This window comes from Gordionus sp. m RMFG-2023, chromosome 1 (assembly GCF_954871325.1).
Source record: "Gordionus sp. m RMFG-2023 chromosome 1, tfGorSpeb1-WG-v2, whole genome shotgun sequence".
Classification (NCBI taxonomy): Eukaryota; Metazoa; Nematomorpha; class Gordioida; order Chordodea; family Parachordodidae; genus Gordionus; species Gordionus sp. m RMFG-2023.
Window position 1 is genome coordinate 74,929,417 of NC_088775.1, and position 17,764 is coordinate 74,947,180.

The following is a 17,764-nucleotide window of genomic DNA, read 5'->3' on the forward strand; positions in this document are numbered from 1 at the left end:
GATCAGATAATGGTTTATTAATAGGAAATGTGACAATATAAAAAATCAAAGCCACATTATGGGAGATAACAGGCTTGTTAACCGATCTTTTTAAAAACCGATGCAAAATTAACTAATATAAAAATAAATTAAATATGGTAGAAATTTATTGTAATTGAATAATAAATATAACAATTATAATATATTTATTTATAATTAAAATTAGCTTTTAATAATAAAATTTTTTCTAAATTATCATCATTTAAACATCCGCGTCTTTCATTTAGAACATGTTTAGCTTTACTAAACAAGCGCTCCACAGGAGCGCTTGATGGTAAAGGTGTATTATATTCAATAAATATTTTTTTTAAATTAATAAAAGTATTAAAAATATTCATGAAATCATCATTTGAAGAAAAATTTTTTTTAACGGAACAAGCATTTTGTACAGTATTTTTCCCCAAAAAAGCATCAATGTCATCCATACATTCATTTGAGATATCCGCATATGGTTGTTCCTGCATATTTTCCAAATGGGCAACTAATCTTTCTTTTACCATCATATTTTGTGGCAGATTAATATAAGGCCAATTAAGTTTAAATTTAGGGTGAATCATGGCTGCCAAAATGTTACTGTCTTCATACAGTGAAGGAAATCTATATTATGAAATGATAATTAATTTATTATTAAATAAGTGTTCATTTTATTCATGTAAATCAAATCAAGTATCTGCAAAACTTAACCCTTTTAAATTTTACAGTCAAGTCTGGCACATCATCTGTATGGTATTTATTTATATTTGGGTCATATCACAAATATTGATTAAATGTAAAATTAATACTTAATATACAAAGATATTAACATAGTAATTTATTTACAAAGAATATTAATCAAAATATTAGTTTAAAATTTAAATAATCTAATAAATTTTTAATGTCTTCAAAGGCCCATTAATAATTTACTAGATATCAGAGGTTTAGTAGAACTGGCTTGTTAAAAATATTTTACTAAATTTGCCAGATCTTTGCAATTTTTTAATATATTTTGCAGATATCTGATAATATAAAATAATTGCATAAAAAAATATTTTTTTATAAAGAATCTGTATCTAGATTCTATTTCTGTAGGACCTGCTCAACTCAGGAATGTAATAAATTAAATTTAAACATGTTGACATTAAGATTATCAAATAAAAAAAATTTAAAAGAATTATTTGTAATTGTCTCTTTAAGTTCGAGGATGATATTTTGGAAGATGATATTATCTTCTTACAGAGACGGCATTTGGTGCTGATCATATTATAAGAGTTGCTTTCATCCATTTCACATAAAGTAAAATACTTATGTAATTTCAAAAATGGTAAAAGATTTTCATACTCACTTATATCTGCTGTTACATCAATAGTAGAAGCAATAGAATCTTCTAAATCTATAATGGACATTTACCTATTAAAATAAATATTAATATATTATTATAAATTTATATTAAATAACTTGTAAGAGCTCTAAATCTCGTAAAATTTAGGAAATGAATAAATATATCTATAAAATAAATGGTGGAATGGAAGTTGATAAAATATGAAGATAGATATTTTTTTAAAAAATAATATTTTAATTTAATTTTCAAAATTTTTATTTTATTTATTGCTTTTTAAGTAAAAAATTAATTTTTAAAAAGATCGGGATCGAATTTTAAACAAAATGATCTCGATCCTCAATTTAAGTCAGAATCATAAATCTCGTAAAATTGACAAATTTGCGATCGAATCCAGGATCGTCGATCTTTTGATTCGATCTTTTAACAACTCTGGGAGATAATATATACAAAGTAGTATGCTTTTTAATTTAATGTTCAAGCCATTTTACTAAAGAACCATATATTTCTTTTTTCAGTCAAATCTCATAGTATGATGCTTGGGAAGATGAAATATTTGAAGTTATACCTAGTTTAAACAATATTTTCTTATCAGATGAATAATTATGCCATCTTTTCGCCTATAATACAATATACACCCGATTTTTGCGCAAAATAATTAGCCAGTTTCTAAAAAGAATTATAAACGTTTCTTATTTATCTAATATAATCAAAGCAGCCGATATTGTCTAACCTTGAGCCAATAAACCTATTCCTGGAAGATGGATTATTGTTATTATGGTCTCACAATATCATGAGCTTCAGGAAAATGGAGAATCTGGTATTATATGCATATCATTTCCTTCCAGCATTAACGTCAACCCACTTATTTTAAAGAAATCAAGAAAAGTAAAAAAAACTAAGTATACTTAGTAGTGTTGATAAATGGCTCCTTTTGAGCCGATTTTTAAAAACGGCTAGTTTAATATTTTAGCCAGAAAAATATTGGCTAAGCCTCAAGATTTCGATAATATATGTCTAGATTTTTGTTCCTTCTATGAGCAAAATCTTCAGGCTTGGGTAATATTTTTCTGAATAAAGTATTGAGTTAGTCGTTTTAAAACGAGCCATTTAACAACATTAACTCCAGTACCTTCAATAGCAGCAACTTTTCCCGATTATTTTTTATATTTATCAACCTTAGGCTACAAATAAAAAGTTTCAATTAACCTAAATTTTTTATGCATTCGTAGAAAATTATACATTTAAAATTTCAGATAAAATTATGTTTCCTTGACTCAATTAACAAAATTATTTATACTAGTTTTATATATTAGATTCACTATTTTCATTCTAAAATATTTAATAAATTAATTTTTTGAGAAAAAAAACAATCAGAAGATTTAATCCATTATGATAATTTCTAGACATAAATATTATATATTAAATAAATTTTTTAAATTATTGAACGTATCTTTTTCTTTGCCATTTTGTTTCCTGCCTTTGAATAACCTTTTACCATTTTTTTATATTGCTTGTAATTTGGAATTTGCATTCCCATTGACGTGCCAGCTTTTTGTATCAAACGATAGGCTATAAAAATATAATTTAATTATTTTTTTAAAAATTTAAATATGCTTTCTTAAAACATCAAACTAATAACGATCATTTATAATACAGGGTTCTGCATCCGACAAAATTTTAACAAAGCTTGGTATGTTTTCGGTTTAGTTTTTTAATGGGTTCGGTGCAAGTTAGGCTTATTACTAAATAAAATTCTAAATTGAATTTATTATATAAAATTATGTTTACTATTGTTTTATCAAAATAAGTTCATAAAATACTGTTTATATTTTTTAAATAAAATTTAGGTGCTCGGACATAAAATCAAAATATTTCGGGCCGAGTTGATAATAAATTTTAACATTTTGGACTGCTTGAGTAGAAAAAATTAGAATTTCCAGAGCCCTAAATGTAAGTGTTGTTAAATAAGTGAGTTTTGCAGACCTTATTTCAAAATTATAGCCGAAAAAAATTCCCTCTGACCTCGAGGTGGGTTTTATTTATTAGTCACACTCATCGATTTAGCCGGCTTCAGAGCCATTCTAAGTCGGCTTTAGAGCTCCACGTTAGGTCAGCTCTAAAGCAAGCTCAGGTCATCTAGTGCTACATGGAAATGATTTGATAAAATCTATCACTTATTTTTCAACCAGTTTATAAAAGTTTTTTATAGTATAAAATTAGCCTTGAATAGGCTGACTAAATAAGTTTAGCCTAATTAGGCTTCGTTTAAAAAGCAGCTAAGTATTATTAGACTTAAGTTTAATCTGAAAATCGGCTAATCCAACTAGGGTTTGGCTTAATAATTGATAAGGATTAATAATTAGATCCAAAATGGGATTTTTTTAAATTTATTTTTTGCTTAAATATTGTGAATAAAAAGGAATCGAATAAACACAGTGTAATGATTGTCCGAAATAGTCATTTTTTAGAGAAAAATAAATTTAGTCTAAATATGTAAATTAAAAGTTAATAGAAATATTTTTATTCTTATAATGTATATTTTAAATATGAATCATAAATATAGTTTAAAAGGCAGGACCCATAACCGTCAGTTTGGTTACGGCTCAATATATAAACTTTATAATGGTTATGTTTCGGTTATGGTTCTTAAGGAAAAAATTTTAAAGGTTCTGTTCAGGTAATCGTAAAGGTTCATGCGATTTTTAAAAAAATTTTAAATTATTTTTATTGAAACCATCGAATATGATTTTAATTATGAATATTATTTATTACAATTTTTGCCATCACTTAAGTTAATATATTGTTTATTTATAAAATAGATGAAATTAATTTATTTTTACTATAGGTATCTATGAATAATAGATAAAAAAATATATAAGAGTCGTAATTCTGTGCAAGAATCTATTACTGTGTTTTATTCGTCTTAACCCTGAGCATAGAATTTAATGACTGCTCATTAAATATTATGGCTAGATTTCGATATTGATGACAAAATAGATTTGAAAAACTTTAATAGTTAAGGATTCATGTTGATGCCTATACCTTTTCAGATTAGCTCTATGGTCACATTTAAGTATGATTTTACACTTATTTATATTACAGGATGATTCATTTAAGAAAATATTATATGTAAAAAAGGAACGGACTGGTTTAATTATTATACGGACCATGTAATTTTTTTTATTAAGGAAATAAATAAAATGTTTATATATTATCAACATAAATAAAATAAAAATATGATAGCAGAGCAAATTAATATTCTAAAATTATGATATTTGTTTAGAACAAGTCGTGATTATTATAAACAAGAATTGAAGACCACAAGTTAATTTATTAAAATAATATAGTTAATCAAAATCATTGTAAAATAGCATAATTAAAATTAAAATGTAAAATATAAATCAATATAATTTTATAACTTTTTTTTCTTTCTTGAATTATTACATTTTCGATCTCACTATTTATACTAGGGGTTTGCATTGGGCGGGATATCGGCCCGCAAAGAAATTTTTAAGAACGGGCAGGCTGGCGGGTTAAAAAAATTTTAAACCATGGGCGGGTGGGTGGACAGGTTAAGAAATTTAAACAATGGGCGGGAGGGTTAAAAAATTTAGAATCATTTAAGTAAATATTAATAAAAAATTGTTCCTATAAACTTGTCATTTTTTGGTATCATAAAAACTTTTTTCTTAAAATAAATAAACTTTTTTATATATTAAAAACTACCTTGGTGTAGTGTTGTTAAACGGCTCGATTTGAATCGATTTTTAAAAACGACTAGCTCAATATTTTAGCCAGAAAAATATTGCCTAAGCCTCTAGACTTCGCTAATAGATGTATAAACCTTTGTGCTATCTATGACCAAATTCTTCAGTCTTGCATAAGCCGTTTAATAACACTACTTTGGTGGAAATGACAAGAAAGAGATTTGCCAAAGCTATCAAGATTAGCAAGAAAAATATTGACAATTCCTGCAACTAGTGATTCTTGAACGAGGATTTAGCATTGCTGGTAGGTTTTCAGAACAAAGAAGAACGTGTTTGATTCCAGAAAATGTTGATTCATTATTATTTTTGAATTATAAATTAATTACATATAATATCATTTTTATATTTATATTAATTACATATTATATCAATTTTATATTTATATTATTTCAATTTTATATTTATATTATTTCAATTTTATATTTATATTATTTCATAAATATTATATTTGATCAAATAAATTATTTATAATTAAATTAAATACCTAAAAACCTTTTGTAGAGGTATAATGCTGAAATTTTTTTTATTAGATGGTTAAAAAATTTAAATAATGGCTATAATAAAATTTTTTAATAGCGGACTTGGGTTAAAAATTTTTTATAAATAATGGGTGGGCGGGTAAAAAATTTTAGACTAATGGGCGGGCGGGCGGTTATATTCTTTGGAAAACTATGGGCGGGCTGGGTGGGCAGGTTAAATTTTTTAAAACATTGAGTGGGCGGGCTTATGGTCCAAAAGCCCGTCCAATGCAGACCTCTAATTTATACCACTAAAATTATATACCAGCAATAATTATTTCTAATAATTTTCATTTAATTTGCTTTCAATTTAAACCTTTCAATTTTGCTTTTTCCTTTCTTTTTCTTTTAAAAAAAATATATATATTATTAAAATATAAATTATGGGAATATCGATGGCTCTAAAAAGAGCTTATAGTAAAAATGTACCTAAAAAACATGTATAATTATGTTTAAAAATTTCTAATTGTATTTTTTGTTTTAGGAAGATTGACTCGCGTTTTTCGTTTGTTATGTTAAAAATTTTACGTGCTAAAATTTTTAAAAATGAATATGTTGATTGGGAGAAATTACCATTAGTTGAGATGACTATAGGTTGAAAAATAAAATTATTTAATATTGAGTATTTATTGATTTTTTTATTTTCGCCATTAGTAAGAGGATTTGAATTAATTGATGAGGGAAAGGAAGAGACACAGGTAGCGTCCCAAATTAGGGATTTCCCATTGGACCATGGGATGCAGGTTAAACCGTCAGGTCTGAGACGTTGGTTCTAGAATGTTAGGAATTTTAGCTTTATTGAGAGCGTTATGGATGATTTTATTTATTGCTTTATGCCAAAGGTGGCGACCTTGGCTACGGGAGCAGTTTAGGCCGTGTCTTGCATTTGGTTGTACGGGTGGGTTGCAAAGGTGGCAAGTGTGTGAATGTGTTAGCGAGCATCCTAGTCTAAATCCTATGGTAACTCTCAGTTGGTCATTGGTTAAGAGATTATCAAGGGTTAGGCTTGGAAGTGCCTCGAGCCATTCATATCCGCCATATTTATCGTTTAATTGAAGAAGTTGAATATCGCTGATATCGGAGGGGTTAAGACTATTTTAAAGTTTCTTTATAAGGGGTTCCAAGATTGATTTATTAGAAATTTCGGTTGGGAATGTTTGACCGTCTGGGGTTAGTAGATTCCATTTTGCGATTGCTACTGTTAAGAGATCGTCATTGGGGGTTATAAAAGATGAGATCGCGGAATTGAGCGAAAGGCGATTAGAGATAAAAAGAGATAGGGAGAGTAATTCTAAGGGGATCAGGTCGATACCGCCTAGTTTAGCGGGTAATTGAGCAAGGTGCCAATTAAAGTCTGATAATGGAAGATTAAGGATCCTTTCAATTAAGGTCTTTAAGCGAATATTATGCTTGGTGAAAAATTCTGAGGAGGTGAATGAGGAGGATGAGTGGAAGAGGTGTGAGATTTAGGTAAATATAGACACTTTTTTAATAGATAAAAAAGTTGGTGCGATGGGATATGATTGATGAACTTTTCCAAGTTTTGCAACTCGAAGAAGGTTTTAGCGATAGTTTTTTCCGAGATTTTATTATTTAGTAGTGGGGAGCCCAAGAGTTAGATATCTTCGATTTCGATAATATTGTAATCTTTAAATGAGTATAGGGGAATCTCGGGTTGAGTATGTAGATTTCTGTTTTGGTTTTGTTTAATTCTAGGCCTATTTTGGGGCATTCTCTTTCGAGGTGGAAGAGGGCTTAGCTTATTTGATGTTGGTTACCGCAGAGAGTGCCATCGTCTAGGTACCATAAATTAAGGTCTAGATCAAAATCAGATTTGCGATCTTTCATCATATTATGGATGGCTAAGCAGAAAAGTATAGGGCCTAGGGGGTCGCCCTGCTGAACACCCTCTTCTGAGTATAAAGCGCAACCATTGAAAATGAGGGGAGTGCTATTGGTATAGCAAATGTCAACAATGCGCGAGCATTGGGGGAAATTATCGTAAAACGATTCGAGAGCCGAGGAACGAGATACTGTATTGAAGGCGTTTTTGAAATCAATTTTGCAAAGAACGGAGTTTAAAGGTGCATGTTGTAGGTAGATTCGGAGACAGTGAGAGGCTATATCTACGCCTCCTTTTGTTCCGCAGCCTAATTGGTAATTGCCAAGCAGGGAATGAGTAACGGTTTTTATTTTTTTTTGCGATGATTTTAGTAATCAGGCGTCTGAAGAAAGAACCGATAGCTATTGGGCGGATACCACCTTTCGGCTTTTCAAATGCAATCAAGTTAGCTCCAAATATTATTTGATGAGCTAATGTGGAGATATCTCTAGTGATTATATTATTGAGGAAGGATGTAAGTGAGTTAAAAAAACTATTTGAATTGGGAGATTTTAGGAATGTTTGGAAGTAGGAAGGTCTATAGCCGTCAGGACCTGCTGCTGAAAATTTATTAAATTCGTTTATAGTAGAGGAGGAATATTGGGCGGAGGATTTGGTAAGCTAGCATAAGAAGCTCGTGGATGGAGAGATTTTAGGTTTTCAAGAGTCGCATCATTAGATGGGGCTAGTTTTGATTGTAAGGAGATTAATTTTTGGGCTCCGCAGACGTCGCCTTCATTTATTTTTTTGGAAATTTTGTCACAGGTTTTAATGAAACTTTCATTGGAATTATTGGGATATTTGATGTGTTCAAGAGGTGTTAAGTAATCTATATTTTTAAGTCTGTCTTTTATAATGTTAGGTAGTGAAATAGATTTTTTATCTTTTGGGATTGAGAGACATTTAAAAGGGAAAGTGAAAAGATTATTTCAATGATTTGTGTTTGACAAATTTGAGTTAATATTATCAAATAATTTGGTGAGATGGTCTGTGATTAGGTAGTTAACACTGGTTGGGATGTACTTAATTGTTGGTGATATATTAATAAAGATAATTTCTTCTAGTGATTTGTTATTTACTTGTAGGTGTTTGGTATTTATTGGGGGTTCTATAAGTTTTGTGCAAAATGTGTTAGAGCCTGAGCAAGGGAGGGTTGTAGGGCCATGTTTGTAAAGATGGTCATCCTTTTTTATATTAATTAGTTTATGGCAAGTTGGACAGATTCCTTTCATGGTAATGATGATGGGAAAGATTGATATTTAAGGTATTTGTTTATTTAAGTCAGAAACAGAATTTTGCCTTAATATATGTAGCCTTATCTTTAAAGTCATAATTTTATAACTCCTTATTATAATTTGAGAGTCTTATTATTGCCAAGTTTTGGTTTATGAATCTGATTTGATACTTCTGAGTTTTTGAATTTTGGATAATTATTTTGTACTCAGATATTAAATATTTGAATGTTTATTAATCAGATTTATCAAATTAGTTTTTAAGGGTTTTTTAATTGAGTGATATATAATTCAATTGCTTATTAGTATTAAGGCCGTTAAGAGCTGTTAGGATTTTGATAAAGTTGTATTTCATAGGGTAAAAAGAATATATAATTTTGAAAGATATAAGAATAATATTGCTGCTAAAACTACTGTGTTAAAATGATGATGTAAAATAAATAATTCCTGAATCTTTTTGATGAATATAAATTTTGGAAGATATTAGAATAATATTGCTGCTAAAACTACTGCTAATGAAGTTATTATTAAGGTCAAAATTTTGGGAAATTTATGTAAGTTGTAATTACTGTTGAAATGATGATGTAAAATAAATATTTCCTGAATAATTGTTGCAATTGCACGAGATTGAATTATTATATTCGTCAATTAGAATTAGCTTTCCTCAATTCTCTATATTCACTAAGTTTTGGTATTCTCATAGGTAGTAGACTTATTCGTAGAGAATCTTTAATTTATTTGTCTAATCTGTTACATCTACCTATACAATTTAAACATTTCAATTATCCTACAAATTTTATATTCAAATTAAATGTTTATTTATAAATGACTTTTCTTTTTCAATACACGTATTTGAATGTTGATAAACTAATTAAATTCACCATCAATTTGTAAAGCCCCATCATATGGATATTATAAGTCAAAAGATTTACAATTCCTCACATCTAGGAAATAATATAAAAATAATATTGAACAACTTTGCAAATATTTGCATTTCAAGACAACACAAATCTATTTTTCATATGAAAGTCTATAACAATATTAATGCGTTAAAAAAATACTCAAATGCCAAAATCTATAAAAAAAATATATAATATTAAAACCTTATAAATTTGGTCGTTTTGAAATTTATATGAGAATATTGCTCTTTCTATCAAACTACTCATGAGTAGATGATGATGTTATACTTAAATTAATTAAAAAATTCAACTGAATAAAAAATCTACAAATTTGTTATTTAAATATTTGCATATTAAAATAGAAAAAATAGGAATATGGCCTTAATATTATAAGAAGCAGTTAAAAGATTATTGATCAAATTATGTCATAGTGAAAAAATTAATACATATTTCTTAACCCACCTAATTTATAAAGGTTCTTTTTACTCCTTCAAAAAATTATTATATCGGTTCAGTTACGGTTCTGATATTTATAAGGGTTATAACAATTTATAGGGTTTATTTCGAATTCACTCCAGGTCTCTGGTAAAAGGTGACTAATGTCCTAAGCATCCATTTTTAGAAAAATTTAATTGTTTACTCAAGTATTTTAAATTTTAAATAGGAATCAAATAATACATAGTGTAAAAGATGACCAATTTCCTAAATGGTCAATTTTGAGAAAAAAATTAATTTTGCCCAGAGACCTGCAGGCCCGGCCCCAAACCCAGCCCGGGCCGGGCCGTATTTTAAATTTTTTAAATATACCCGGGCCGGGCCTAAAAAAAATTTTTTTAAACATATCCGGGCCGGGCCTAAAAATTCTTAATATTTTTTATAAAAATTTTTACATTATGAGTTAATGGTTATAAGATTATATTATATTATAGTTATGATTAATATAATATTGGGTGATGGTTAACACTACCTAACAACCCACAGATCGATCTAATTATTAATTTCCTGCAAATTTATTCAAAGTATTAATATATTTTTTTATAATTCATATCTAAATTTTTACAACATATTTTACCAAAACAATCAAATAAAGGAATTTCTTAAATAAGCCCCAATATTCAAGTATTATTAATATATTTTTTTATAATTCATATCTAAATTTTTAGAATATATTTTACCAAAACAATCAAATAAAGGATTATCACTTCTTAAAGTTTGTAATTGATTTTACTTAATATAAAGCATTTTTTAATTGAAAAATTTGTTTTAAAGTATCATTTTATTTCTCTTTTTCTCTGTCCCAAATTCAAGCAATTACGTATGTAGTCAGGGACAGATCGCAAAATGACGAAAAACTATATAAAAGATTATATTAAATTACAAGAGGCTCAGGAAGTAAATGAAATACCATCGACCAGTCAAATTACGACTGTTGCTAAACAAACTGAATCGTTTTATGACAAATGGGGCGATGGTAATTCTGGTAATATGTCAATACCCGATGATGAATATTATAATTACATAAATAATAGATAAAACATTTAAGGTGGATAATTTGTTAGAGTGGTGGGCGGCTCATCAAAGCGAATTTCCAATTTTAGCAAAATTGGCAATTCCTGCTTTAAGTGCAAGCTGTGAGCGGAATTTTTCCACTACTGGGAGAATTCTTGAAGAAAGAAGAAGTAATCTTCAACCTGAAAAGGTAGATATGCTTCTCTTTCTTCATAATTTGTGAATTTTTAATATCTTTCTTGAGTATAGGGTTTCGTCAATCATGCTGGTTTTTTACTTTGCAAACTGTCAAATATTTATTGCATTTATTATATTTACCTTGAGTCATGAAAGTTTTTAATCCAACATTTTTCATTAATTTGTTAAAAATTTATATTATAAAATAAATTATATTAATATTGTGCAATTAGATTATATTTTCAAAATACTATTTATTATACATGCATTTTTTTAAATAGCGATTTATTTTTATTTTATAAATTAAATAGTAAATTAAATACAATATATTATATTCTCAAAATATTTTCCATTTTTATAAATTAAATATTAGTTTTATTTTTTTTAAATGTAATATAAAATATAGTATATGACAAATATTATTACCATTTTTATGAATATTAGTTTTATTTTTATAAATGCAATATAAAATATAGTATATGCTCAAAATATCCATTTTTATAAATAACAGTTTTATAATTTTTATAAATTCAATATAATATTCTCAAAATATTAGCTTTTTACATGCATCGCTGAAAAATATGGTAAAATACCTCATAGGTGAATTTTTGTATATACCAGGTCGAATATAATTTTAAAAAATTCCGAGCCGGGCCTGAAATTTTTTTTTAAAAAAATATCCGGGCCGGGCCTTAAATTTTTAAATCCGGGCCGGGCCTGGCCGTAAAAAAGGGCCGGGCCGGGCCTTAAATTTTTAAATCCGAGCCGAGCCGGGCCGTAAAATTTTTTTTTTAAAATATCCGGGCCAGGCCTAAAAAATTTAAAACCGGGCCGGGCCGTGCAAATGGTACCTCTGCAGGTCTCTGATTTTGCTTAATTGATGTAAAAAGTTAATAAAATTATATTTTATTATAAAAAAATGGTATATTTTAACTGTGAATTTAATATTGTCTTAATAAGTAAATTCATAGGTAATAAATAAATATTTTGTCTAAGTCTATTTTGAATATACATCTAATAAATATAGTAGAGAAGATGGCAAAATTAAATGCTCATTTTTTTAAATTAATTAATTTTGTACATAAATTTTAATTTGATATTGAAAACATAAGGTGATTTATTCTTCATGTTTAGAAGATTATTATCAATCACTTATCATCAATTAATTATTATTGATAATAATAAATATAGCCTGTAATGTTGTCAGCTATAAAATGTATTTTATCTCCTTTATTAAATATATGTAATAATTCGATAGAAGATAATCTTTAAAATATTTTAATTATACGGCTTAATATTATTTTTTAGAAAAATAATTATTTTTTAGAAAAATAATAATTTTTTATTATAGTTATACATCTTCTAAATTTCTAATAAAATTTTGTGAAAACCCCTCCAACTTTAATATCATCACGAAATTCAGCTATTGAAATTGAAGAGCAAGTTCATTGGAAATAATTAAGAATAATTTCAAAAATTTTTTGAAAATATTTATATAACGATTAAACCTTTATTGAGTGTTCTTTTTTTTAAATAAAAAAACAGTTTATTGTATTATAAAAAAATGAATAAATTTGAATTTGTTTTTCTTATTTCTAGTCTTATAAAAAATTATTTTTTTGGACAGCAACCTAACTGAAGTCCTATTTATACAAATAAAAAGGCCAGGTCTAGCGTTGTCACCCGTTATCCGACTTCATAATATATAAATAAATACTTAAACATAAAAATATCCATTTTATTCTCATCCCCTTTCTATGATGCTAAAATTTAAATGTTCTGCAATCACTATTGTTACCATTTAAAAGTTAAATTATTTGATTCAAGGATATTTTTCAAAAAATTAAAAAATTAATGGTTACGATTTAGATGTTTTATTCGATACCTATTTTAATTTACAATATTTGAGCAAAAAAAGTTATCATTTGGTCACGATTCTTATTTAAAATTAATATTCGCAAAAAGTTAAATTTTTCTAAAAAAATAACCATTTAAAACATTGGTCACGTTTTAGAATATATTTATTCAATTTTTATTTAAAATCTGTAATATTTAAGCAAAAAATTAAAATCTACGCTATGATGTAAGCAAAAAATTAAATTTTTCTCAGAAAATGACCATTTAGGACATTAGTCACTTTCTACACTATATTATAATTCGATTCATTATTTAAAAACATTTAGGAGAAAAATAATTTTTTGTTAAGAGTATCCCATAATGGTGGAGTTAAATTAAATTTTATCTGAAATCATTGAACTATTTTTCACATCGTCACCTGAGAATTAGGTGATTCCATATTTCTGTCAAAAATGACCTTTTACATAAATCAATTTTTTTATTTCTATTTATATAAAAAAATCCGAAATATTTATAAAATAAAGTTAAATTATAGTCAATATAAGGTATTTCAAGATATTGAAATTATAGAAACTTAATTTTTAAAATAGCTCTCCTGTAAAATTACGAAAAATGGAGATGAAATAATCGAATTCTCAGCTGACTATGTTTAATATCCCAAGAATGTTAGTTTACATGGATCCTTCCCAGTAATGCAATCAAAGCATAGTAAGCAATTCGTTCGGCAAAGTGAGCAACACAAAGAACATATTTTAAAACAAGGATAAAGGCAGGTGAAAAAGAATATACCGAAAGCAAAACAGCCTATACCAATTATTATAGCGAATTTTTTGGAATGTTGTTGCACTGTGGCTACCCATATGAACTTGTCCTTTTTTTATAAATTGTTAGTTTCGAAAATATTATTTTATTTATTCATTTTTTAATTAAATATTTATTTATAATAACTGCAAAGAATTAATCCTGCAATAAGATTTTACTTATTCAAGCATTTTAGGGTGTTCATATCAAAAGATATTTTATTTTATATAGGTGCATAAAATCTCAACACTACACTAAATTAATACATACAAAAAAATCTTTAAAATAAATCTAGGTAATTGGCTCAAAAATTTTTTTTTTTTTTTAAAAAAAATTTAAATACTTCAAAACATTTGCAAATTTTAAAATTTTAAGAAATTATGTTAAATTTTTTAAATTTATAAAATTTTCCAGAATTATGATTAAAGATGGAAAGAATGTTTTTATATTTAAAATAGTTTATTTATTTTCATTAAAGTTTCGAAAGTTTGTAAATTTAATAAGGACACAGGCTAAATAAAACAACTTTATTATTTTACCCGCTTATATTAATTAACTCATCTGACAAATAACCTAAATTTACCTCATTCCAATATTTAGAGTCATAATCATAGGGATAGTCATAATTGTCATGCCATTTCCCAGATAGCTTTGGGGGTTCTTCCTTCGTCATTCCATATTTTTTATTACTCTTGTTTTCATTTAAATTTTTAAACAAAATTAATTCATTTTTCTCTTGGCTTATCTATGATAATATTTATTTTTTGCTATATATAGACAGGTCTCGTTTCAATTTGAACGGAACAAACACTAAATTTAAAGTTAAATTTTCATTTTATACTCCAAATATTTAACGAAAAACTCTTAGATTAGGCGAAAAGAAATTTTGTTCTGATATTACTAATTTATTTTACGAATTCAATTATTTAACCTAGTTTTGAGTGAGAATCAAAATATTAACACAAAAATGCCTAATTCTTACAATCTTTGCATTACGATTATTTTAAAATAATGAATTTCAAAATTTAAGAAATTTACATTTCATGCTTATTAACAGTAGCATTATTGTGGGGGTGGGAAGTGGGGGTGGGAGGGCTTAAATCCCTTAGAAATTTGAAGAGCCCTCAATTTTCTGAGATTGTAAATGTTAGGGATCCCACTGACCCTAGAGAAACTATATCATATATACGATCTCTAGCCTATATCAGAATTGTCATTTGTTTTTTAAAAAATGAATGAAAAAAACATTACTTTATTATGTAAAAATTAAAATAAGCAATCTTAAAAAAAAAATTGCATTTAAAATTTAAATTTAAAAAAAATAATTTTAACAAAAACTTTAGAATATATATCTTGAAAAATTTTTTGAAATTTTTGACTGATTGATCTTTTAATAGCTGTTTTAGACGCTTGTAATTGTAAACAATGGCTAGAAACATTGTAAGTACCATTACCAGGAGAGATTGTCTGAAAGAAAATAAATGAATTTTCCCCCAAAAATGGAAGATATTTTAATAATACTTTTAATAATAAATTGACTTACGAAAAAGAGAATTGAAATAGAAAAGTAATATGAAAGTAAAACGTAGATATTTTGTGGTGACATATTAATAATGTTCTAAATAAAATTGAAATATTATCGTAAAAAAATAATTTTAATAATACTGGAGTGTATAAGTATTACTGTTTTCGATTATGATGGAATATAGTTACAAATATTTCTTAAAAAGGATTAAGATATTGTAATCGAAATCGAATTTGGATACATAATGTATAAATGCGAGAATCTTTAATTTCTTTTAAAAAATTTATAAATATAGAGGGAAAAAAATAATGAACTATAAAGGGGACTAAATAAATATATTAAAAAGAATGGGAAGGAGGATAACCCGATGAATGGATACTCAGAAAATTAAAGCGACAAATGCCCAAAGATCCTTTGGCGCAGGTAAAACATCTGATTGTGTTCTCCAATATTTAGCATATAAGGCTCATCTCCAAAAATCCTACTTCTCACCTGAACGCGAAGATGAGGCATGGTTAATTTAATTAAAAGATTCCTTGTGGTCTGGGATAAAGAAAAGATAACTGCTTCTTTTATTTGGATATTATTTTAGACAAAAAGATGCGATTTTAAAAATTTATTTTAAAATAAAGGCAGATAAACATTTCCCAATAACCAAGAAATGTAAGAGATTCCCGCGGAGCAGAAGTGCACATGCCAAAATTTTGGTGATACATAGGCCTCAAATTATGGGAAAGAGCCTCTGCATTTATTTTGCTGGGAGCCTTAAATTTTTTTGCTTTATTCCTATGAACAATTCTATATTCATTCTCTAAAAAAATATTGAATATTAATCTAATAAAAAATGATATTTTATTATATCTAAAAAATTATGATTTGGGTAGTGATTGATAGTTTGGATCCAGTGTGGTTAAATAGTTATAGTTAGTTTTATACGACCAAGACCAAGGTGAGCACCGAATCGAACATAGCCCCGAGCCATGACTCGAGCACCCACCCAAAACCAACTTTTTAATATAATTTTTATTGTGAATATTTTTATCAATCATATTTTTAGGCATAAAGGACGAGTATTCAATATTAGCGTTGAATATTTCTAAGATTACTTTTTTAAAAAATTTTTATCTTTTTAATCTGAAAATATTTGATAATTTTTACTTTACACTAGAAACTCGAGTTTTGATCAATAGACGAGGGTTCAATTCAATATTAATTTAATATTTAGCATCGAATTCAAAATAATTATCTTCTAGAACCGTAAAAACTTTATATAATCGGGTTATTTAGATATTTATGATTCATATATCATCATAAAAATGCGGTTAATATATGTAAAAAATTAATAATTTTCGGGGTCTGACCTGATGTCGTAAGCATTGGCTTAGGCTCAAGCTGACTAGATGAATTGGCTTTAGTTGTGTTTAATACCTCATCTCGTTGTGACATGTTTTTCACTTAAAAATCACTTATAATACAACCTCCCACCAAAGCCTCCCCACATTACTTGACACAGAATCTTATTTTTATTTTATTCCTTTGGTAATATAATGGAACTGAAAGAGTTATTATTATGTTTTCTTTTTTCCCATTCAAAACAGTATTAATCTTTATTTTGTTTTACCTTAATTGTAATTTAAAGATAAAGTTGTTTTTATATTTTATTCACTTGTAACTGGCCCTAGCCAGTTTCAAGGATGGCAAATACATATATAATTTTATATAGATACGTCGATAGATTTATTTTTAAACAAAACTTTTAGTATTTAAAAACAAAAAAAATATGATTTTTTTTTAGTTTGGATTTAGATTATGTGAATATTTGATTTTAAATTATATGGAATAAATATTTTGTTAGTTACGGCGACTGGTTTCTTTCAACTTAATAAAATTCGCTTTTATATATAACCAACGTACCTTTAATAAAATGATATTTTCTTCTTTCGGTTCTACCCGCGACGGGAGTACGATGACCAAAATGCCCGCTAAATCCGGTTCCTCAGTCCCAATCTTCGACCATCAATCTCCGTCGATTCCTCCCCCTCCTCGATGGTTGAATAGCCGACGATTCTGGCTCCAACTATTACACAGGCACCCAACGTGAATTCGATAATCTACGACCAAGAGGAAACAGACCATTTCCTCGAACGGTCCATGCTCATCCATCGTAGACAGAGTGACGCAAATCTATTATCCTTATTTTTATCATCGTGTGGACATATTCTATATACAAAGTTAAAAAT

General features: G+C 27.2%; 1 long non-coding RNA gene across 1 annotated transcript; it reads right to left on the minus strand.

Annotated features, from left to right (window-relative positions):
* Nucleotides 1–2,900: 2,900 nt before the first annotated feature.
* Nucleotides 2,901–14,711, minus strand: LOC135925429 (uncharacterized). The gene is made up of 3 exons (XR_010571636.1): nucleotides 14,583–14,711; nucleotides 13,988–14,069; nucleotides 2,901–2,926 (listed from the first exon to the last, which is right to left on the minus strand). It is a non-coding gene; the product is annotated as an uncharacterized LOC135925429 (long non-coding RNA).
* Between the last annotated feature and the right edge of the window lie 3,053 nt (nucleotides 14,712–17,764).